The sequence below is a fragment of the Scyliorhinus torazame genome, chromosome 17 (genome assembly GCF_047496885.1).
Source record: "Scyliorhinus torazame isolate Kashiwa2021f chromosome 17, sScyTor2.1, whole genome shotgun sequence".
NCBI classification, from domain to species: Eukaryota; Metazoa; Chordata; class Chondrichthyes; order Carcharhiniformes; family Scyliorhinidae; genus Scyliorhinus; species Scyliorhinus torazame.
In genome coordinates, this window is record NC_092723.1 from 170,754,804 (window position 1) to 170,779,287 (window position 24,484).

General features: G+C 42.2%; 1 long non-coding RNA gene across 1 annotated transcript; it reads left to right on the forward strand.

The window, feature by feature from the left end:
• Positions 1–1,030: 1,030 nt before the first annotated feature.
• On the forward strand, positions 1,031–19,867 carry LOC140393597 (uncharacterized). The gene is made up of 3 exons (XR_011935686.1): positions 1,031–1,125; positions 4,999–5,123; positions 19,703–19,867. It is a non-coding gene; the product is annotated as an uncharacterized lncRNA (long non-coding RNA).
• The last annotated feature ends 4,617 nt before the right edge of the window (positions 19,868–24,484 follow it).

Sequence of the window (24,484 nt, forward strand, 5' to 3'; positions counted from 1 at the left end):
TCAACAGAAAAAACATTTTCAAAATCTAGACATACGAAGGCAGAACAAAAATGCAAACCTTTAGCAGTGTAACCGTAACATTGGTCAAGGAAGAAGGGAGGAAAGGACTTACATTTATATTACACTATCAACTCTCTCAGAAAGCTCACGTATTTTGAAGTTCAGATACATTGGCAATTGGAGTGGACATTTTGCAAACAGCAATGTTCAACAAAAAGCAATGAGATTAATTACTGATCAATCTGTTTTGGATGGTGTAGACTGATGGAGAGCTGGGTGAGTGGAGCACAACTCAATACATGTTGTATAAAAACGCAGATGAAGCGTGCAGTTTTGTGCTTGCCTCAGCGAATGATTAGTGGGCCAGAGCAGTGCCTCAACACCCCAATTAATATATGTGACAGCTCAATATGGCAACACAATTGCTCATGTATTCCATCTGGAAGTGCAATGCTTATAAATTATCTATCATGCAAGTTCCTTCTTGCCACAGATAGTGCCTCTGTGGAATATTTCATACTTGAGTGCCTTATGACTAATAATGATTTGCAAGTACAAGGAGATTTGATGCAGTAGTACACAGGCACTATACGCAATAGCTGTCTTGAGTCATCTTTACAAACTTAACGTAGCAGAATCAGTGCTTTATTCTTCCATATAGTCTGCATTGCAACTTCAGGTGAACCTAAAATATATGATATAGTGTCCAACAGCACAGCTGGTTAGAAAAGACAACATTAAAATAGCAAGTGTCAACAGTATGATGTTGACTAAAATAGTGTTTACATTCAGAATGAGGTCTGGTGCATGGGGGCTACAGCAAAATGGCACAGCATGTATGCGCCTGTGCATGATCAGTGGAGATGTTTAATGAAAGCAGTGTTCAACTTGTTGTCACAGTGGATAAGGGGAATATATACTTTAAAACAAAATCTCAGACATTGTATCTGGATAGCCCTGGAGTTGTTCCATTATTTTCTCTGCATCATTTACAGTACGGAGAATATTGATGTGGAGTTTACGAAGGCCCACATAGACATTATCAATCCTTCCCTACCGTTCTGTAAACACAATACTGAAGCAAGATCATATTACAATCTTAGCATCCACAGAGATTTGAGCCATGTGAGTATAACAGCAATGTTGCAAAATTTTACATTCAGGGACGGCGATTGCCTCAGGCCACATTTTCTATTGTTAAAAAACATTCATAGATGGTAGCAGGTAGAAGATCGGTATCTTAATTGTAACATTCTTAAAGCTAGCCTGCAGCTTTTATGAGAAAATGATTAGTAACCATGTCCACATAAAAGGATGAAACAACGCATTTACCTTTAATTGCTCCTCATAATAGTCTTATGTCGCCCGCTACACAGAAATCTGTGCCAGGCATGGGACCTCAGAGCATTTCCACTCTCACTATTTAGGTGTATGTATAAAAAATTAGCACTATTCTGCATCAGGCGGTGGAGGACCAACGAACATGAAGTTAAAGTGTTCAAATAAGGAGAAAATACCGTCAGAAGTGGTAAGAAAACCCCAAACAATATCGGTCTGTGTTTTGCAAAAGTGAAACCTTTAAGGGGAGAGGAATCGTTCAGTCCTGCTCGTTGACAGATCAATGGCACAACTGTCCACCATCCTGTACGATTGACCACAAGTATTACAGATTCAGTGTCCTCAGATGGTCAAGACCGAAGTCAATACAGTAATATGAAACATATGAACAAGGAACAGGAATAGGCCATTCAGCCTCTCGACCCCTCTCCATTCAATAAGATTGTGGCTGATCTGATAGGAACCTCAAAACTGCATCCCGCCTACCCCAATAATCAATCACCCCCTTGCTTACCAAGACACTGTCCACCTCTGCCTAAAGACTCTGCTTCCACCACCTTTTCAGGAAGAGAGTTCCAAAGACTCACGGCCCTCTGAGTGAACAAATTTCCGCTCGTCTGTTTTAAATGGGCAACCCCTTATTTTTAGACAGTTCAAGATTCTCCCACAAGGTGTAACATCCTCTCCACGTCCACCCTGTCAAGACCCCTCAGGATCCTATGTTTCAATTAAGTCACCTCTTACTCTTCTAAACTCCAGCAGATACAAGCCTAGGCTCTCCAACCTTTCCTCAGAAGACCCATTCCAGGTATTAGTGTGGTAAGCCTTCTCTGAACTGCTACCAACTCATTTGCATCCTTCCTCACATAAGATGATCATCACTGTACATCATCATCAATTACTTAAGTGTAAAGACAGAAAGATTCAGTTTAAGAAGTTAATGGATGCCTTTTCCCTGCAACCATAGAAAAGGTGAGTGAGCAATCAGATGACCACTCACAATGGTCACTTGGTAGTACTAAACTTGAGTATTGCTGAAAAATTACAGCACAAAAACTTGATAACAATACTGAACTTCAAAGTCCTCAGGTTCAAATGGGCAAACAACAAATCATAATATTCGAAAAACTGAACTAGTTGAGAAATCATTAAATTAATCTCAGGCTTTGACCAAAGAACCAAAAAGTAAACATTAAAATACAAATGCAGGGGATTACTGGAGCACCAATGGCCTTCTATGTCGTGTCATTGGAATTTTCGGACATATGGAGGTAACATAATGGTCCACATTCCTGAACACAGTGGAGGGGAGGAAGGCACGAATAGAGACCAACATCTCTCCAAAATGCAGTGAGAGGAAAGTGTGACAAGACAATCGGGACTACATTCTTGTGCCCAAGTGCTCAGTTACAGAGTGGCATCGGCAGAACAGACTGCTCAACCTACTTAGAAATGCATTAAAATTACAGCACCCGTGTTAATGCTCCACACGTACCTCTTTCGCTCTATCAACTTCATCTCACTCAGTCATGTTCCTTTCTCCCTCACATTCTTGCCTAAATGCGCCTTAAATGCAACAGCGAGTTCCACATTCTCACCACCCCGAGTAAAGGTTTTCCTGAATTTCTTATTGAATTTCTGAAAGATTATTTTATATTTATGGACTCCAAGTTTTGGACTCCACCCACTCAACCCCCACCCCCACCCCCCAGCCCACATGTAGAAACATTGTCCCAACACCCATCACATCTAACCAACCTTTATCAGATCACCTTTCAGACTTATCTTTTCCAGAGAAACCAGCTCCAGCCTGTAGTCTTTCCGAGTAGTTGTGTCCTCCTCCTGGTTTATTTTATATTGCACTTTAATCAATGTTTCCCTATATTTTGTAATGTGGAGATCTAAACTCTGCACAATGATTGAAGTGTTGGATAACCAAGGTATCACATAAGTTTAACGTAATGCCTCTGGTTTTGAATTCTACTCTGTAAATAGCTTAAATATCTCCACACAGTATTCAAATGTTGAGAAACTTGGGGCATATGTGTAAAACCTGAATCCGACAGCAGTCTTACATGACTTCCAAAAATGCTCTGGGGATGGAAGTCAAAGTCAAATCAAAGTCGAACTAAAATAAATCGTCTTTATAAGATTAATTAAACATTCTTATCTCTCTATACACCGCATATTAATAATCAGTGCTGTTCCACAAACTGTGAGGTATAGGACAAGCTTTTCTACTCATTTATTCATGTTTGCTCTACCCAAAAGCAAATCCTTGGCTCATTGTCTTCTGACGCTTCACCCAGAGTTAGTTTTCTTGGCAGTTTTATGTCAGCGATGGTTTGCCGTTGCTTTCCAATGCCAGGGGCAGGGCAGAGGAGGAAGATCCCAAGTCAACCTCAGCGTGAACGGGGATCAAACCAGTTCTGTTGGCACTATACTGAATCACACACCAGCCATCTTGCCAACTGAGCTAACCGGCCCCCAAGCATTTCTATAACAAGTTGGATTTAGCATAGCAATTGGTGCAATAACTAGAAAATATTTACACATTCAACAAGAGCAAGGAAATGACAAATCTGGGGGCATTGGGCATCTTCACAAAAATAATCCAGAAGAAAAACTTGAAAAGCAAGAAACATAAGAAAACTTTAAAAGAAAAAATCATGGAGACAATTCAGAACTAAACCAGATACAGACAGACACGATGTTCTTTTGAACTACAACAGATAGATTTTCGAAATGACACTCGGCAACACAAATATATTTTGTGTTAATTCATTCTGCTGGTTTGGTGCTTTCACAACATTTTAAAAGCATATTTTGTGTTCGTGAAAAACACCATAGTTTTTGGCAAAACTTACATTTGACACATTGGTTGACAGAATAAAGAGAAATGAGCCTCAAATTTGTGACCCGCTTTGCGCATATAACTGATTAAAATGATTTGTGACCTTACTTTGTATCGCGATCAAAGTTGGCAGTCGTTTTCTTTTAAATGAGAAATGACCCTACTCCAAACAAAGTTTTGGGCAGAAGTAGAGACAGTTGAAATAGTCCACAGTGAGTGTGTGTGTGTCTGTGTGTGGTTGGGGGGGGGGGGGGGGTCCTCTGTATATGCTACATTTTCCACTCATGGTTTTTCTTCTCTGCCACCAAGTGAACCCCCAGCATAGGCCACTTTCAGGAGGTCAAAGTGCTGAACAAAATGAGCAGCTTCACCGTTTTGTTTTGTCGTGGGGGGCTCAAATAAATAAATGAGTGCATCACATGGAAGATTGGGGCTTCTTGCCCATAATTTTGCTCTCTGCTGTTAACAACATGCTTCTAATGTAATTGTCAAAGATTTATTAAAAAGTGCATGCTAAATAGAATAGTCATCGCTTAAGAGACTGTAAACATATAAAAACATTCCGGGGGATTGCTCAGTTAACGCCACACCCTTCTGCTGTGTCTCAAATTAACTCGCAACTCAAGATTCAAGAATTCTCTGAACCACATAAAAAACTTATCAGTTTATTTGTATCATAAACTGTCTGGGACAAGATGGCTGGTAAATACCGTCCTGATAACATCCAATGCATTCAGCAAATAAAAAATAAATGAGATTGGGCATATTTTATGATTAAATTCAATTATGTACTTGTGTTTTATCAGGAATTCTATGTAATGGGGGTAATCAAGAAATTACGTCTAAGCAGATACTGGAGATCTTTTCTTTATTTGGAGTCAGCTGCAAAATATTAAGCCAGTTTTAAATACAACATAATCTTCCATTTAAGGTAAGTCACATAAAAGCATATTACAGTGAGCATTTTTGGTGGCATTCCACCCAAAAAGGAATCATAACCAATGCATATTGTGGAATATTTGAGTGTTCTGGTGAAAGGCTAGAAAGCATTCTTGTCTCAGTATTTATCATTCAGAAATTAGGAAGTAGTATGTATTAGCATCATAAATTCAAAGCATTTTGCATAGACCTGAAATCAATTAAAAATGCATTTTATGAGCTATACCCTTCCTTCAAAGCACTTGTCAAAGGAGAAATGTAACACTTTGTTCTTTTAGTCTGGAACTTGGATTTGAATGCAGTTCAAATCGAATGGATCTTTCTTGTCCCAATAAACGATGTAGGATCACAAGCATAAGATTGGGGTGAACAGGCTTGTTGTATTCTGAATGGTTAGAGTTGTTACATTGATAAAATAGGTCAACACACTTCAGTGTTTAAGGGTCAACATATTACCCATTCAACACTCGACAGAGAATCGTGGCCAGTGTTTGGGTTCCTTTTGTCTCTCCTTCTGGGTTTCTTGTGTCCTTTCTTTCCTTGTGCAGTTCCCTTTATATTTTGTTTCTTGGGGGCTTGCACCACCACTGCCAGGAACTCTGTTACTCTTCCCTCCTTTCCAGAACCCATCTTACTTCTTTTCGGACAATCTTCTACCATCTTTTTATTTTGGTATTGCGTGATCTCTGGTCCAGACAGTCAGGCCGTTTAACAGTCTCAAAACCACAGTGTTTGACTTTTCTAAACTCTATAGTTGGGATTGAGGTTGGAGGATAACATAGTCCAATGTTGGCCGGTGTATACACACAAAGTTAAGACATTGTGCGTAATACAAAAAGGCTTGTGCAAAAACCAAACGTCTGCAAAAAAACAATATGCTTTGGCAGGAAATAACATGTGGAAATTAACAAAATAAAAGTTGACCCTTTACACAACATAAAACTAATATAAATTCGTGTTTCTCTTTTTATGTTTGAAATGAGTCAATGTGGCAATGGGCAGCACAGTGGTTAGCACGGCTGCTTCACAACACCAGGGACCCGTGTTCAATTGCGGCCTTGGGTGACTGTGGAATTTGCACTTTCTCCCAGTGTCTGCGTGGGTTTCTTCCGAGTGCTCCAGTTTCCTCCCACAGTCCAAAGATGTGCAGGTTAAGTGAATAGGACATGTTAATTGCCTTTTAGTGTCCAAAGGTTACAGGATAGGACAGGGGAGTGGACCTAGAAAGGGTACTCTTTCAGAGGGTCAGTGTAGACTCAATGGGCCAAATGGCCTCCTTCTGCACTGCCAGGATTCTATGAATGAGAGATAATAGTGCTGAAGCTGTACTCCCAGGTCAGGTTTAAAAGATGCAAAACTTCTTCTCAACTCTGTCCCACTGTCCATCAGCCCCATTTTGAAATCCAACAACAGTGACTGCATTTATGTGAAATGTTTTGAGATGTTCTGAGATTGCGAAATGAGCTATGTATTCAAAAGATGATTTTTCGTTCTGCATCAGTGTAGCTTTTTATCCCTATCAGAGTAAGCAATTGCCAACTAGTAACAATTTAGAGTCTGTGTCCACTGCTAAATTTAATTAGACAGTAGTCAAAAGCTTTGCAAGACAAAGGCGACTTTCATTCTTTCAACATGGGTTGGATTTAAACCCAGGAAAAATGTCACGACACCCCGGCCTAATGCGCGGTCAATTCCATCCCCATTTAACCCGGAGCCGCAATATAGGGGAAATTAGATTTTATATTAATAACTTTGGCTTTGGTTGAGTTAAATCGACTGCAGTCACCAAGTTTGTTTAATTTAAACACAAGTAACCTTTCATTATTAACAGTTATTCTAATTAAATTGGCAAAAAAAATACAACTGGTTATCCACTATCTCAGGCTTGTTGTATTCTGAATGATTAGAGTTGTTACATTGATAAAATAGGTCAACACACTTCACTGTTTAAGGGTCAACATATTACCCATTCAACACTCAAACTCCCTGCACACACAAGCAAAACAGAGGGAAACAGAGGTAAAGAGAATATAATAAAATGAAAGGATAAAGTATCTTTGATGCAGATGAATGTCTTCCAGTTAGTTCCTTTCTCAAGTATAGGCCTTCAGTTGGGTACTTTCTTTTCCTTCAGCTTGTAATGATCTTCACTGCAGACTCACAGAGACAGTGGGCAAGCAGCAGCAGAGAGAGAGAAGAGAGAAAAGAGAGAATGTTTTCTCTTCGTTCCAAAGTATATCACTTCTGCGAAGTTCTCTCAGAAAGCATCATGCAGGATCCAATCACTGAGTGTTGTCAGGCAGAACACTGTCCCTGGCCAACCCACCGGTTGCCAGTTGGTCAATCGAACTACCTTCCTCCAAAACCAGTTCCTAAGATTCACTCGCTGCCGCCAAGTCTGCTTCTCCTCTCCAAAATACAAAACCCAGGAACACACTGTCCTGGCAAGCTCTCTTCTGCTTAAAGGCACATTCCGATTATGGGTCCACAGACCAAAAATAATAAAATAAAATAAATGGGAACAAAGGAAATAAACAGGAAGGAGTCTTACAATGAAAAGCCATGTCAATCATACAAACTGTGCTCAATGCCTGTAAACTTAGTCGGAGCAGCCACATAGGTGATTCGCTCGGAGCAGCCACATAGGTGATTCGCTCGGAGCAGCCACATAGGTGATTCGCGTGAGTGGGGGGGGGAACACTAAGGAACAGTATTGGGGCAGAATAGAAGGCATCTCACTCTCCATCTGGCTACATTGTATGTCTAGCTAAGGGTGCATAATGCTGGCTCGGTGCCGAAGAAGAGAAACATCTACATTGCAATTCGCTGGCATCCTTTCATATTGATGAAAACCATGCTCACAGCAATTTGTTGTTAATTATATAGGTCTTGATTTATTCAGCAAGGGTACAGTTAAAGGAGAATTATTTTTGCCTCTAATATAAATAACAGCATGCTTCCAATCATTGTGAAAGGGCCTGAATAATAGACTATCCATTTTAAAATATCACATCCATAGTATGCTACCTCCTAAATTAAATCAATCTGAGATGTCAAAATATTTTCAGGGCAGCAGGAAAAGAGTCAACGTGGAAGTGTTGCGGCTGAGATTTAATCTTCACTGCGTACTGTATCTGGAGCACTTGGGCAAGAATATTTTTCAAATCATCACCTCATGCTGTGATATTTAAATGCTGCAAGGCAAACAGCTCCAAAAACTTTGCCACATGCTGTTCAGAAGGTAACATAAGACATTGCTGAACTATGCTTAAATTGCCAGAATACTAATTTTAATAACTGGAAGACACTTATGATATGTAATCAACGCAACAGTTCAGGACAGGTTGCAAAGGGATTCAAAAGCAGGCGCATAGCCCATAGTTGCATGTAAACAGACTGTAGTAAAAAATATGCAAGTAATGTACACTTAGTCAATATAAGTCAATTAACCTATAACCTGGATCTGTGAATGACAAAGAATTTTACATGAACTTTCCTTTTGCATGAGGGAGGGATTAGCACTAGGGAATTAATCTTCCTCCTTAAGGCCTTCAATGGTGTTGCTCCAGTTTCTCAGGCATTAAATGGGTGCCTCAGTGTGTTCACGTTTATCGCTTGTTATAATTTGTATCACGCCATATTGGTAAAAGCAGAAAGAGATGGCCAATGTGCATCTCCAGAAACTGGCTTTAGCCCTTTCCACTGTCGTAGCCTGAAAACTGCGCCATGTAACCGGAGAAAAGGTGGGTGGTGGGGGTGATTACGAGAACAAAAATAGATAACTGTAGAACGGTAGGTGAGGCATGAAAGGTTAAATTGTGAGAGCTCATAACATAAACTTACCTTGTATTCTCTGGAGCTCAGGTGTTACCTAATTGACGTCTTTAGAATAATAAAGGGACTAAATAATAGAAAAGCTATTTAATAGGGAATGGAATACAAAGATACTGAAGGACATGGATGAACAGAGACCCAGGAGTTCCATAATTAATTCCATAAAATACAATTGAAGGAAGAAAAGCAATAGCCTTCATTTACATTGCACTTTTACTGTAGTAAGACATCCCAAGCTGCTTCACAGGTATGTAATCAGACAAAATTTGACAGAGCCACACAAGGGAATATTACGACAGGAGACCCAAGGCAGGTTTTGAGAAGTACCTTGAGGAGGAGAGTGGTAAGAAAGGCAGAGAGGTTTAGGGAGGGAATTCCAGAACTTAAGACCTCGATGGCTGATGGCATAGATGGCAAAAGGAAATGTGGGGTGTAGAAAAGGCCACAATTAGAGGAACGCAGAGATTGTAACATGGTTACCGAGATAGGAAGGGGTGAAGCTATAGGGGTGAGGTTTTACTCAAGGATGAGAATTTTAAAATTCAAGGCATTACTGGACTGCGGCCAATGCAGGTCCCTGCACGTCATTAAAGGTAACTATCCAGCCCAAATGGGGAGAACCTGGCTGGAGAGAATCAAACTAAACTGGGCCGAGGTGAATCTCACGTCAGAGTCCGAAGCAGACCTGCCATAGATTTTAAAGAAACTTTAATGGAGAGGTGGGAAGCATGAAAGAAATCTCAGTCAAGCTAAAGATTGAGGAGGAAAGCCAAGCAAGCTGCGTAAAGGCTAGGTCAGTGCGGTCAGGTGTAAGGTCAAAGCTGAATTAGAGAGGCTGGTCAAGATGATGGGGGTCCTCGAACCCATTAATGTAAGTGATTGGGCCACGCCGATAGTGCCTGTAATGAAGAAAGATGGTTAGGTATGCAATGTGGCCATTTTAAAGTCACTATCAATCCAGTACACTGTGGAGAGCAGTACCCTCTGCCTTTTAATTGATGATTTATTTGCTGGGTTGACTGGAGGCCAGATTTTCCAGTAAGGCTGACGTCAGTCAAGCTTATCTCCAAATAAATGTAGATCTAGATTGACAACAATATTTGACAATCATGACACACAAAGGGCGATTCAGACATAAACAACTTCCATATGGCATCATGTCGGCACCGGTGTTGTTCCATGGATCAAATTCGAAGCAGACAAGAAGGAGTCCTGTGCCACTGACACAATATCTTAGTTACGGAAAAGAACGAAGAAGAGCATCTTCAAAATTTAGATGCTACCTTCCAGAGACTAGAAGATTACAGACGTGTATGAAAAGATAAATGTGAATTCTTCAAATCTTCTATTGAATACCTGAGGCAAGTCATAGGTGCAAAGTGGCTGAACAAATCGCCTTCAAAAGTCAAAGCCATAACTGAGGCACCTGCACCTGAAAACGTAAATTAACTTCGATCATTTTGGGGTTTCTTAAACTATTATGGAAGGTTTCTCTCAAATTCTCAAGCAACAATTCTCAAGCGTTTACACAACTCATTGTGTCAAAACAGGAAATGAAAATGGATGGATCAGTGCGAGAAGGCCTTCATACAAGCTAAGGAGGCACTACAGAAGTCCTGACACACTTTGATCCGATGTTAGCATTGCAACTGGCTTGCGATGCATCCCCTTATGGTGTGGGAGCAGTGGTTTCTCACATAATGCCCAATGGTGAAGAGGCACCAATAGCATTTACATCAAGGTCCTTGAACTAGGCAGAAATGAACTATGCACAGATAGAGAAGGAAGCTCTAGGCATCATTTTCAGAACCAAACGTTTTTACCAATACCTATAAGGGCAGAAATTTACTTCACTAATCGATTGTCAACCATTAACAACACTGGGGCCGTCTCTAGCAGTGATGGGAGTTGTTGTTGTCAGCACATACATATAGAATAAAATATCATCAATTAAATTTCCATGGGAACACTGATGGACTCTCCAGATTATCTTTTCCTAACGAGTTATCAATGAATAGTTTGAGTAGTAATGTTTTGTAGTTCAAAGACGCTGATAACACTCTCGCAACCACAGTACAGTTAAGAAGTGTGCCAGAAATAATTCTCTACTGTCAGACGTTATGGGCATGGTACTTTGTGGCAAGACCACAAGATCAAATCTGGAGTTGAAGCCATGTTACCAGAAGACGTGAACTATCCTTACAGGCTGGTTGTCTCCTTTGGGAAATGAAGGTCATCGTTCCACCATTGTTACGGTCCTGAACCAAATTCATGAAGATCATTGTGGGATACTAAGGAGGTAGCCAGAAGCTATTTTTGGTGGCCAGGGCTCAATAGCGAAATCGAGGAGAAGCCGGGCATGTGCAAACATTCGAAACCTGCCAACACAAGTGCCTTTAAACCCATGGGAATGGCCAGAAGGACCATGGCAAAGTGTGCATATAGAATATGCCAGACCAGTCGAAGGATTGATGTTTTTCATTGTGGTAGGTGCGCACTCGAAATGGCCTGAAGTCATTATTATGAAGACTACGCCCTCCGAGAGAACAATAGAAAGACCGGATAAGATTTTCTGTAACATTTGGTTACCCTGAACAACGCATTCGGGACAATGGGCACAGCTCATTTTGAAATAATTCACAAGTTATCTAAAGGAAAACAGAATCCAGCTCATTGATCATCTCCTTATCATCCTGCCACAAATGGGCTGGCAGAAAGGTTTGTTTAGACAATGAAACATTAATTGAAGGTGACTCGTGAACAAGGAACATGGTCAAAATGACTAAACCGATTCCTTTTTTTTGAATAAATTTAGAGTACCCAATTACTTTTTTCCAATTAAGGGGCAATTTAGTGTGGCCAATCCACCTAACCTGCACATCTTTGGGTTGTGGCAGATCCATGGAGACACATAGAGAACATGCAAACTCCACACCGACATTGACCCAGGGCCGGGATTGAACCCGGGTCCTCGGCGCCGTGAGGCAGCAGTGCCAACCACTAACACCATGCGCCCCAACAAAGCCGATTCCTGATGACATACAGATATACAACACATTCGACAACCCAAAGTTCTCCAGCATTATTCATGGTAAAACGTCAGCGACGCACAGTGTTTGCTCTGCTGAAGCCGCCTAAGACAAGAAAAATTGATGAGGAGAAATCGCAGTCAGGTATTGTGGGTTTGGATTTATTTTCACGTGTACTGAGGAACAGTGAAAAGTATTGTTCTGCGTGCAGTCCAGACAGATCATTCCATACATGAAAAACATAGGACATACGACAAATATACAAAGTACAGACCATCAGGTGAAGCCTACAGTGTGCAGTACTACTTAGCAGAGAAGATGTGTGGAGAGGTCAGTTCATTTCATAAGAGGGTCATTCAGGAGTCTGGTAACAGCGGGGAAGCGGTTTTTGAATCTGTTAGTGCGTGTTCTCAAACTTTTATATCTCCTCCCCGATGGAAGAGGTAGGAAGAGAAAATAACCCGGGTGGGAGGAAATTGCTGCTCAATTCCCCAAGGCAGCAGGAGGTGTAGACAGAGGCAATAGATGGGAGGCGGGTTCGCTTGATAGACTGGGCTGTGTTCATGACTCTCTGTAGTTTCTTAGTCTTGGGCCAAGCAGTTGCCATACCAAGCCGTCATGCAGCCAGATAAGATGCTTTCTGTGACGCATCTGTAAAAATTGGTAAGAGTCAATGTGGACATGCCGAATTTCCTTAGTTTCCTGAAGAAGTATAGGCGCTGTTGTGCTTTCTTGGTCGTATCGCCGACGTGGGTGGACCAGGACAGATGTTGGTGATGTGCACACCTAGGAATGTGAAGTGGTCAACCATCTCCACCTCGGCCCCGTTGATGCAGACAGGGGTGTGTACGATACTTCGCTTCCTAAAGTCAATGGCCAGCTCCTTTGATTTTGCTGACGTTGAGGGAGATTGTTGCCGTTACACCACACTACCAGGTTCTCTATCTCCCTCCTGTACGCTGAGTCATCGCTGTTTGAGATCCGACCCATGACAGCCGTGTCATCAGCAAACTTGTAGATGGAATTGGAGCCAAATTTTGCCACACAGTCGTGTGTGTTTAAGGAGTATAGTAGGGGGCTAAGTACGCCCGGTATTGAGGACAAGCGTGGAGGAGGTTTTGTTTATCCTTATTGATTGTGGTCCGATTGTGACAGGAGAACAGAGCTAAACGCTGTGTTTTTCAGCAATGTCGGGAAGTATTGGAAAGGAACTATACCACCAGTGAGAAGTGGATACCTGCCATTGTCTTAGCACAGACAGGCCTAGTCTCCTACACTGTTCAAACTCAGGACGATGTAGTGTGGAGGAGATACACTGATCAACTATTAGAAACTAGAACAAGTTTACCAGAGATAGGATCAACGAAGAGTCCGCAACAAACTGTGCCAAGTGAAGAGCTAGACATTGCTAAAAGCCTGACAATACCAGAAACAACTGTGGATGACAGTACCCCAGTTGAGGATACTTCAACACCAAAGCAACCTGCAAGAACGATGTAGACTCCGATTGAGACAATTCTGGCCAAACTAAACCAAAAACACGAGGTTACAGTCAACACGAAAAAGTAGACACCCGAGATTCGCTGACAACCACACAGAAATTGACGTCTTCCGAAATGTCCATTAAGAAGCACGCTGATGTTATCTGTAAAGGTATCCCAACGTGGCACACCAGTTCAAGGGGGTGTAGAGTTTTGTTTTATTTTGGTGTGAGGAGCCAAGTGAAACCCCAAGGAAAATAAACAGCTCTGTCCATGTGTAACAATTATTAAAGACTATTTATTAATGTAAAGACAATTACACTTGAACAGTACTGCTCGACTCTCATGCAATCAAGATGCACAAATTGCTGAACATGTAGTTTATATAGAATGTACCCCTTGTTCTAAAATATATCTACAATACCTAAAATCCATAAGACTTCCCAGTTTCCCCAAACATCCAAATTAAATAACCAGCATATAGTTACCGCACAGAACAGGGGTGATACTCAAGTCTGGGAAACGTGTTTTCCTGGTCTAGTGAAGATATTTAAAACGGCTATTCTGAAGGTTTTCTGCACAGACTTAGAGGCCTGTTTCGTGTAAATTTGACCTCCAGGCTGCTAGCTGGAAAACTAGCTTTCAGACTTGGTGGCTGTAAACTGGTTTGTCTGCTTTCTGAGACTGCTAAATGTTGACTTCTGATCGTCAGGCCAATTATACCTTTGTTCCTCAATGATTATGCTTTCTGTGTATTTGGCTGTCTGCCCCCATCTGTTAAGTAATGGGTTAAGAGACATTGCAATTCGTTGTCTCATTTATGTTAGGTATCCATTAATTGACAGATATGTAAAGGGGCTTCAGGTGGCCTCTGTCAGGTGATGTATAGTTAAGAGTTTTGTGCAAAGGCCGATGGAATGAAATAAATGTGTGTTTGTGAAAAAGGAACAGAACTTTAGACTCTTCATATCACAGCAACTAAAACGTCTAACAATTGGTAGCAGAGGATGGTTGCTCTGTAAATGTGAAGGGTTGAAAGATACAACTTTTCCAGATCAAACCAAGGAGTGAGTGAGAGAAAAAAAGGGATATATGGCTGAACCGAGGATAAAGATGGCTGGATATGACTATCCTCCCTTATTTTCTGAAAGGGAATTGTACGACCAATGGAGAAGTGCAGTAGTTATGTGGACTAAGGTAACTGCTTTGGGAAAGAGAAAACAAGGTATGGCATTGGCTCTTTCTCTACCATATGGCGGGTAAAATCCGAAACAAAGTGCTTTCTGAGCTGGAATTGGAAGAGTTAGACTCAGAAGAAGGTCTGGAGACTTTATTACATTATATGGATAAGATTTATAAGAAAGATGACTTGTTAAGTGCGTATGAAGCATGGTCGGATTTTGAGAAGTTCCGGAAAATGGAGGATATCTCCATGGAAGACTATATAATGGAATTTGGCAGACTATATAAAAGGCTGCAGAAACACAACCTGGAATTTCCAGTCTGTGTTGGCTTTTAAATTACTTGACTGTGCTAAAGTGAGCAACATGGATAGGCTCCTGGTTTTGACAGGAGTTCAGTTTACTGATAAGGATACCTTATTCGAACAGATGACAAAAGCTTTACAAAAGTTTCTGGGGAAACATTCGATTCCGATGGCTCTGATGACTCAAATAGGTCAGCCTGCAATAAGGCAGAATATGGAAGATACACTCCTAACAGATGGCGAAATCGTATGGCTACGAACAGGGCTCAAGACTATAGAAGGAGACCGAGACAAGGAAACTATGAAGACAGAAACCCAGTTAGAACCTACAATAGGAAGATGAACCCCAGAAATGCATGGGGCATGATAAATCGATGTTTTCGATGTGACTCTCAATACTTTCAACTGTCCAACTCGTTATGATAGAGTGTTTGAAGCGACACATGACACGGAAGAGTCAGAAGAGGAAAAAGATAGTGACCAGAAAGAAGGCACTGTCCTATTGACAAGCAGTTTTACGCGGGTAATGAGGGTGTTGGTTGCAGAATCCTTCAACTGTGCTATATTGGACAGTTGCTGCGCATCTACTGTATGTAGAATTGACTGGTTAAAATGTTACCTGGACTCTTTGAATGCTGAAAATCGCAACAAGGTTAAGGAATTTGAAAGTTCCACAAGTTTCGGGTTTGGGGATGATAATACTCTGAAGTCGCTGAAAAGAGTGGTGATCCCTTGCAATATTGCCGGAGTGAATCATTTCATTAGCACGGATGTTGTATCAAGTGAGATACCTTTGCTTCTGAGCAGACCGTCGATGAAGAAAGCACACATGAAACTGGATATGGAACAGGATAAGGCAACAGTTTTTGGAAAGACGGTGGACTTAAATTTTACACAGTCGGGCTGTATTCCATTACTGACAAATAATATTTCCAGTAGAGTGGTTAAGGATGTGTTAATGGCAGTTGAAAATGGGACTTTAGCTGATAAAAAGCTTGTGGTATTAAAACTGCATAGGCAATTTGCACATCCGTCTCCTCGGAGGCTGAAAAATGTATTAAAGGATGCAGGGGTAAGGGATGACGACTATACTAAACTGATAGAACAGGTTAGTAACCGCTGTGAAGTTTGTAGGAAGTACAGAAGGACACCAGCACGACCGACAGTAACCCTACCCTTGGCCAGGGATTTTAACGACATTGTGGCCATGGACCTTAAGATCTGGGATAAAGCAAATAATATATTTATTTTGCATTTTGTAGATTTAGCAACCAGATTTAGTCAATCAACGATTGTACGAAGTAAAGAAAAGAGAGCGATTCTGGATCAAATCATGGAAAAATGGATAGGGACAGGAATGGGTCCACCGGCAAAATTCCTTACGGACAATGAGGGAGAATTTGCTAATGATGAGTTTAGGGACATGTGTGAAAACATGAATATCAGAGTTATGAACACGGCTGCAGAAAGCCCATTTAGTAATGGTGTCTGTGAAAGAAATCATGCTCTCATCGATGACATGCTTCGGAAAATTAAGGCAGATCGACCAAATTGCAGGCTAAATTCAGCTTTAGCATGGGCAGTACATGCAAATAATTCATTGCAGATAGTTGGGGGCTATAATCCTTATCAATTAGTGTTTGGTAGAAATCCTAAAATTCCATCCATTTTGGATGACCAGCCTCCAGCTTGGGAGGGAACTACAGTTAGCTCTGGTTTTGCTGAACATTTAAATGCATTACATAGCAGTAGAAAACTTTTTTGGAAGAAGTCTCTGAAAGAATTCGCAGAGCTTCAAGACATAACGTACGGCCATCAGATGCCGTTTTTCAGCAAGGAGGCATGGTATACTATAAGAGAGACAATTCTAATGAATGGAAAGGCCCAGGGAAGATCATAGGCATAGATGGCAAAACAATTATTTTGCAACATGGTAATCAAACTGTTAGGGTACATTCATCAAGGATAATGGGTACAGATTACAAATTTTCAAATTTAGACAGAGCAGACAGACATGACGAGGAACTGGAGTCATCTGGTACGCATGTGTGACAGAACTATGAGGACCAATTAACTGATATAGACAGGGTTTCTGTGGAGGAACACAACACTTCTGATGAATTAGAACAGGCCATTTTTCCGAAAGGGCAACTGCCAAAAGTTGGTACAAAAGTGACATACTTGCCTGAAGGGTCTAGTCAATGGAAGGATGCAACTGTTATTAGTAGAGCAGGGAAGGCCACTGGAAAGTATAAACATTGGTTGAATGTACAGCATTCAGGGGAAGGAGTCAAGACAATGGATTGGGAAAACGAAGTTCAAAAATGGAGGGCACAGAAACGCAGTGCCAGTTCAGATAGTATATCGGATAGTGAACAGGTCCGTAGGAAAAGGTCGAGAACTATTGAAAGGACATCCCACAGCAGAAGGGAAAGATCAAGCAGTAGCAGTACAGAATGAGATACCAGGCGGGAGAGGGGACATAGTTTATCAAGATCTCGGAACATGAGTAAGACTACGAATACTAATAGGAGTAGAACCCCACATGCACGTGAGATTTTGGTGGCTTCAAATAAATTAGATGAAAAAGTTAACAAAGAAGCTAAACAGCAAGAATTGCATAGTTGGAGTGAATTTGGGGTATACACGGAAGTATCGGATAGGGGACAAAGAGCTCTATCCCACAGATGGATTTGCACGGAAAAGGCTTTTCCGGATGGAACTTATAAGGCAAAGGCCAGGCTTGTGGCAAGGGGATTTGAAGAAAACTTAGAAGATCAGGATTTAAGGGTAGATTCACCTACAGCAGGAAAGGTTATTTTAAAGATCTTCTTGGCTCTGTTAGCCACAAAGGCATGAGAATGCAAATCTTTAGATATAAAAGCTGTCTTTTTGCAGGGGCATCAGCTCCAGAGAGACATTTTTCTCCGTCCTTCTAAAGAAGCAGCCAACACAGAAGGGGTACTCTGGAAGTTGAACAAATGTGTATATGGATTAAATGATGCATCTAGAGTCTGGTATTTTTCGGTAAGGTCAATTTTGTTAAAGTTAGGCTGTTGCCAGTTGAAAGCAGATCCTGCAATGTTTTACTGGCACTATAAAGGAAATCTTTCTGGCATTTTTATGATACATGTCGATGATTTTTTGTGGGGTGGGACTAGTGATTTTGAAGCTATTGTAATCTCTGGTTTGAGGAAAGAATTCAGGGTTGGAAGTCAGGCTTCCGGTGCATTTAAATATATTGGACTGGAAATTGTACAAACTAAGTTAGGGGCAACTTTACGTCAACAATCTTATTTGGAAAGCATCAGCCCAATAGCAATTAGTCGTGGCCGAGTTTCACAAAAAGACTCAATGGTTTCAAAGATAGAAAAAGAGCAACTGCGAAATTTAATTGGGCAACTGAACTGGTTAGGTAGACAGACTAGACCGGACGTGCGTTTTTATGTCTTATAGTTGAATACAAAGTGAATGATCCCAAATGGAAGACATAATAAGAGCAAATAAAGCATTGGCCAAACTAAAAATGCAGGAGTGTGTTTTGAAGTTCCCGGTTTTAGGTGACCTTAGGCACTTGAAACTCATAGTTCATAGTGACGCGTCCTACGCAAATTTATGTGATGGGGTTTCAAGCGCAGGAGGTTTTATAATTTCCCTTTTGGGGAACAATGGTAAATGTTGCCCGCTTGTGTGGGAAACAAAGAAAATAAGGAGAGTGGTAAAAAGCACTTTGGCTGCTGAGACGTTAAGCCTTGTAGAGGCGGTGGATATGGCCTTGTATACAAGTATGATATTGACAGAAATTTTGGGATTAGGGGATTTGGGTAATATACCTATTGACTGTCACATTGACAATAAATCCCTGTGGGAAAATGTGCACTCGACAAAAAGTGTCAATGAAAAGAGGTTACGGATAGACATCGCAAGTTTGAAGCAGATGTTGGACAGAGGGGAAATAACAAAAATTAAAGGTTCGACAGGAGCTATCAGCTGTCAGACTGTTTTACGAAAAGAGGGGTGAGTTCACAGAAACTTTTGGATATTGTTAATGAAGGGCGCTTGTTTCTGTGACTGTTTTGTTTTTCTTTCTCGTCCAAACAAAAAAAAGGGGGGGGGGGAATCATGTGTGTGTTTTTGAGTTTCTTGAAATTTTGTTTTTGCCTAATTATTTTTTTTCTCCAAGGAAGTGGAGGCTGTTAAGTAATGGGTTAAGAGACATTGCAATTAGTTGTCTCATTTATGTTAAGTATCCATTAATTGACACTGATATGTAAAGGGGCTTCAGGTGGCCTCTGTCAGGTGATGTATATTTAGAGTTTTGTGCAAAGGCTGTTGGAATGAAATAAATGTGTGTTTGTGAAAAAGGAACAGAACTTTAGACTCTTCATATCACAGCAACTAAAATGTCTAATACCATCAATTTACTTGACTATGCATTGACATATGTATACCTCATGGAACTTCTCAAACGTATATAAACTGTTTCTCCTCAAGCTATTCACACATGATTATTATCTAATGGCGTTCTAATCTCATTACTGGGAGAAACAGACATCAATGAGCTTTTTGAATGGCTGTCTCTAGGCAGATTTCTACTTGTTGTTGGACATATCGTATCCTATGTTTTGTTAAATTCATTTACTGCAGTTGCGAGGCAGATTCATGACACTAGCTATTGTCTGTTGTGTTTATTAATTGTTCATACTGTAAATTTTGATTGTTATATTGTGTTTCTTTGCAGGAACCTCTAATGTTAAGTGGGAGGAAATATTCATATTTGTTCCTAGGAATAAGGTCACTTTAAGAGTCTGCTCACGTGACGTATTGATGATGTCATCAGCTGTTTGCGTGGGCAAACGGGTAGTCTATCTTTACAGTCCGTTGAGTAAACACTTTGCCAATAAAGCTGGTTTGTTTGTACATTCGTGGTCTGCAAGCCTATCCTTTAAAAATACCACAGAACCAGTTGACAGGGGTCCCACCCAGCTGGACGACAGGAGAGGTATTGAATGAGGATAGCGTGGTCAACCACATCAAGAAGCTAAAGCATATTCTGGTGCATCACTGCTGTACACTGGCAACAATTTAATCAACAAACACGGATTATTTACGTACTGATTTTTCAAGGAGCAGGTAAACATTTTAGAAGATGACGATTTGGACAGTGTTCTGTAAAAACAAAAAATCTCACTGAACCTGAGCAACACCAGGTAACTTACTTCCAAAGAACAAAGAAAAGTACAGCACAGGAACAGGCCCTTCGGCCCTCCAAGTCCGTGCCACCATGCTGCCCGACTAAACTACAATCTTTCTACACCTCCTGGGTCCGTAACCCTCTATTCCCTACCTATTCATGTATTTGTCAAGATGCCCCTTAAATGTCACTATCGTCCCTGCTTCCACCACCTCCTCTGGCAGCGAGTTCCAGGCACCCACTACCCTCTGTGTAAAAAACTTGCCTCGTACATCTATTCTAAACCTTGCCCCTCGCACCTTAAATCTATGCCCCCTAGTAATTGACCCCTCTACCCTGGGGAAAAGCCTCTGACTATTCACTCTGTCTATGCCCCTCATAATTTTGTAGACCTCCATCAGGTTGCCCCTCAACCTCCGTCGTTCCAGTGAGAACAACCCAAGTTTATTCAGCCGCTCCTCATAGCTAATGCCCTCCCATACCAGGCAACATTATGGTAAATCTCTTCTGCACCCTCTCTAAAGTCTCCACATCATTCTGGTAGTGTGGCGACCAGAATTGAACACTATACTCCAAGTGTGGCCTAACTAAGGTTCTATACAGCTGCAACATGACTTGCCAATTCTTATACTCAATGCCCCGGCCATTGAAGGCAAGCATGCCGTGTGCCTTCTTGACTACCTTCTCCACCTGTGTTGCCCCTTTCAGTGACCTGTGGACCTGTACACCTAGATCTCTTTGACTTTCAATACTCTTGAGGGTTCTACCATTCACTGTATATTCCCTACCTGCATTAGACCTTCCAAAATGCATTACCTCACATTTGTCTGGATTAAACTCCATCTGCCATCTCTCCGCCCAAGTCTCCAAACAATCTAAATCCTGCTGTATCCTCTGACAGTTCTCATCGCTATCCGCAATTACACCAACCTTTGTGTCGTCTGCAAACTTACTAATCAGACCAGTTACATTTTCCTCCAAATCATTTATATATACTACAAACAGCAAAGGTCCCAGCACTGATCCCTGCGGAACACCACTAGTCACAGCCCTCCAATTAGAAAAGCATCCTTCCATTGCTATTCTCTGCCTTCTATGACCTAGCCAGTTCTGTATCCACCTTGCCAGCTCACAACTAATCCCGTGTGACTTCACCTTTTGTATTAGTCTACCATGAGGGACCTTGTCAAAGGCCTTACTGATGTTCATATAGACAACATCCACTACCCTACCTGCATCAATCATCTTAGTGACCTCTTCGAAAAACTCTATCAAGTTAGTGAGACACGACCTCCCCTTCACAAAACCATGCTGCCTCACTAATACATCCATTTGCTTCCAAATGGGAGTAGATCCTGTCTCGAAGAATTCTCTCCAGTAATTTCCCTACCACTGACGTAAGGCCTGTAGTTCCCTGGATTATCCTTGCGTTTTCTTTCAAGGGCAGCATGGTGGCAGTGGTTAGCACTGTGCCGAGGACCCAGGTTGGATCCCGATCCACTGTCTGTGTGGAGTTTGCACATTCTCCCCATGTCTGCGTGTCCCAGCCAGTAAAGCTGTTTCTGGATCTTAGCTTGTGTTTTCTTTATTCCTAGATATCCGAAAATAGGGGATCTGATCCTATATATCGGGGTTCGAGCGCGATAGGCTCTCCTTCTCCATTTTCTTAGACGCAAAGTCTGCACGATGCAGCAGAGTATTGCTAATACTAGTAAGGTTTCTATTACATAGGACAGGGAGTACCAGGTTATAAACCTGGCACACCAAGATGATGTGGTGTCGCTGGTGACTGGGCTCTGCGTACTGCGGGGAAGTGAAACATTAACGGCTGGGGGGCTTGAAGTCATGGGGTTCGCGTTCACGCGCAACCAAATGTCCATAAAGATGATGATCCATGTGAAGGAAGTCCTCATGGCTCTTCTCTTTCCTTTTCCTTTCTTTTCTTCTCCGGTCCTGGAGCTTCTGGAGTTCTGTGGAAACAAGCATAGTGTCTGTAACTATCTTTGTTTAACATCTCGTACGATAGTCTGTCTGTCCTTTGGTGCCAATTATTCCCTTTATAATTGGTCACTATGTGTGATTCCCTCATTTTTTTTTTTCAAAAATCAAATTTTAGGACAAGACACACTTTCCAAATAATGAACCAGTGCTGATTTACCATCCAAATTTTCCAGGATGTAAATAGCATATGGTCGGCAACCTAAGGTTTACCGGAAACAAGACAAAACCTTTTGAACTAAAATTTCCAAAATGAGGTGCGTATGGGCCGCAACGGGTAAGACTTGGATGGAGTCCCCGGGTAGGACGGCTACCAATGCCGTGTCTCTCCTACCCAAGCGTAGTTGACCAGAGGGGGGGTTCCCAGGCAGGGCGGGTCCCAAGCCGTTTCTCCACTGCCTGAGCAACCGACAAGAAAGGGCAAAAAATGTAGTCATCGTGGTGGGGTTGCCGTAGTGGTTCTTTCCTTCGAACCAGAAGGGCAGTTAGTGCCTGCAGACAAGCTAGTTCCGCTGAACTAGCGTCTGGCAATAGTGAGTCTCTGTGGGCAAGTCCACAGAGGTTTCGGCCGAAAAGGGGTGGGGCCGTGAAAAAAATTTCCTGTCTGACATACAACATTTGACAAACTTACAAACAACATAAAACATGCTGCAGGTTCCATCAGAAAGGACACCACTTCTCCCAAGCGGTTCCTTTAAAACATCATCTGGACACCTCAGTTCTGTGTTGCGAACAGGGTCGCAAAGGGTTCTTGGTGTGGGAGTCAGACCCAAGGTCGTCATCTTCTCCCGGGTGCCAAACTCTTGAGTGTATCAGGGTTGAAAGGGCTGCATGGTGTGAGGTGGGGTCGCTCTCGTGTTGCGGACGAGTCGGAACGAGTTATCTCGGTGCCAATAGTTGGTGTCTAGCTGTGTGGGGACAGAATCGGGGTCGTCAGTGTAGTTCGGTGGTCGGTGGTGGGGTTTGTTCAGGAAAGTGATCATGAAGGGATCACTTGGATCGTAGTCGGAATCGCTGGGTGTGGGTCCTGTTGCATGGGGATAGTAGGGAGGCTATCGTCCGAGTCACAGTCGCTGTCTCTGCTGCTGCACGGTGGGCGTTCCAGGGCGGAGTGTATATTTCGGGGGTGGAGTCGAGGTCGAGTCCGTGGCTGGGCTGGACGTGTTGGGGGATAGTAGGGTTACGTTGGCCCTGGGTGGGGCGTGGTGTGCTGCGTCGACCATGACGTGGTGTGAGTGGTTCGACTGTGTTCCATATGCCTTCAGCTGGTTGATATGGAACCACGCAGTCTTACCATCGGGACACTTTATTTTATATACGGAGGGGCTTACTTTGTCCGCAATGGAGTAGGGACCCGAGTATTTTGGTGACAGGAATGTGCTGGGGTTATATACGGAGAGCATAACTTGCTGTCCTATACTGTACTCAGTCGCATGCACTGTCTTGTCGAAACAAGCCTTGCTCTGTTTCTTTCTGGTGCCCAATTTTACTGCGGCTGCTAGCTGAGCCGTTTTAACCTTTTCAACTAATTGCTCCACTGCTTTCTCGTGTGTGAGGGCCGTCACTTCGGGGCTGGTCAAGTCTAAGCCTAATAAAAATTCTGTGCCTTTCATGGGGCGTCCGGTCATGAGAGTGTGTGGGGTGTAACCTGTGGAAGTAGAAATTGTGTTACGCAAAAACATCAGTGCAAAAGGGAGGACTGAGTCCCAAGTGGTGTTGTTCTGCTGGACCATTTTTCTGAGGGTGGATTTTAGGGTCCGATTCATGCGCTCCACGATACCACTCGACTGTGGGTGGTATGCTATGTGGAATTTTTGGGTGATGCCAAATATCGTGAGGACGTTCTGCATGACACGTCCCGTAAAATGGGAGCCTTGGTCGGATTCAATGCTGCGGGGGAGTCCCCATCTTGTAAAGATGTGGTGGGTCAGAATCTTGGCTGTGGTTTTTTGCAGTGTTTGTGCGGGCTGGGAATGCTTCCACCCATTTCGTAAATGTGTCAATTACCACAAGTACATATTTATAGCCATTCCTGCAAGGGGGAAATGGTCCTATAAAATCAATCTGCAGGTTAGTCCAGGGGCCATTAACGGGTTGGGTGTGGCTGAGTTGAGCCTTTTTGGCATATCTGTCTGGATTATTCTAGGCGCAGATAAGACAATTCTCGATGCAGTGATTGACATCTTCCTTTACATTCGGCCACCGACAAAGCTGCTTGAGATGGGCTGTAGTGGGATCGATTCCCTGATGTCCATGACCGTCATGGAACAAACAAATCAGTTGATTCCTGTCCTGTTCAGGAACCACATAAAGGGTGTCTTTTAACACCAC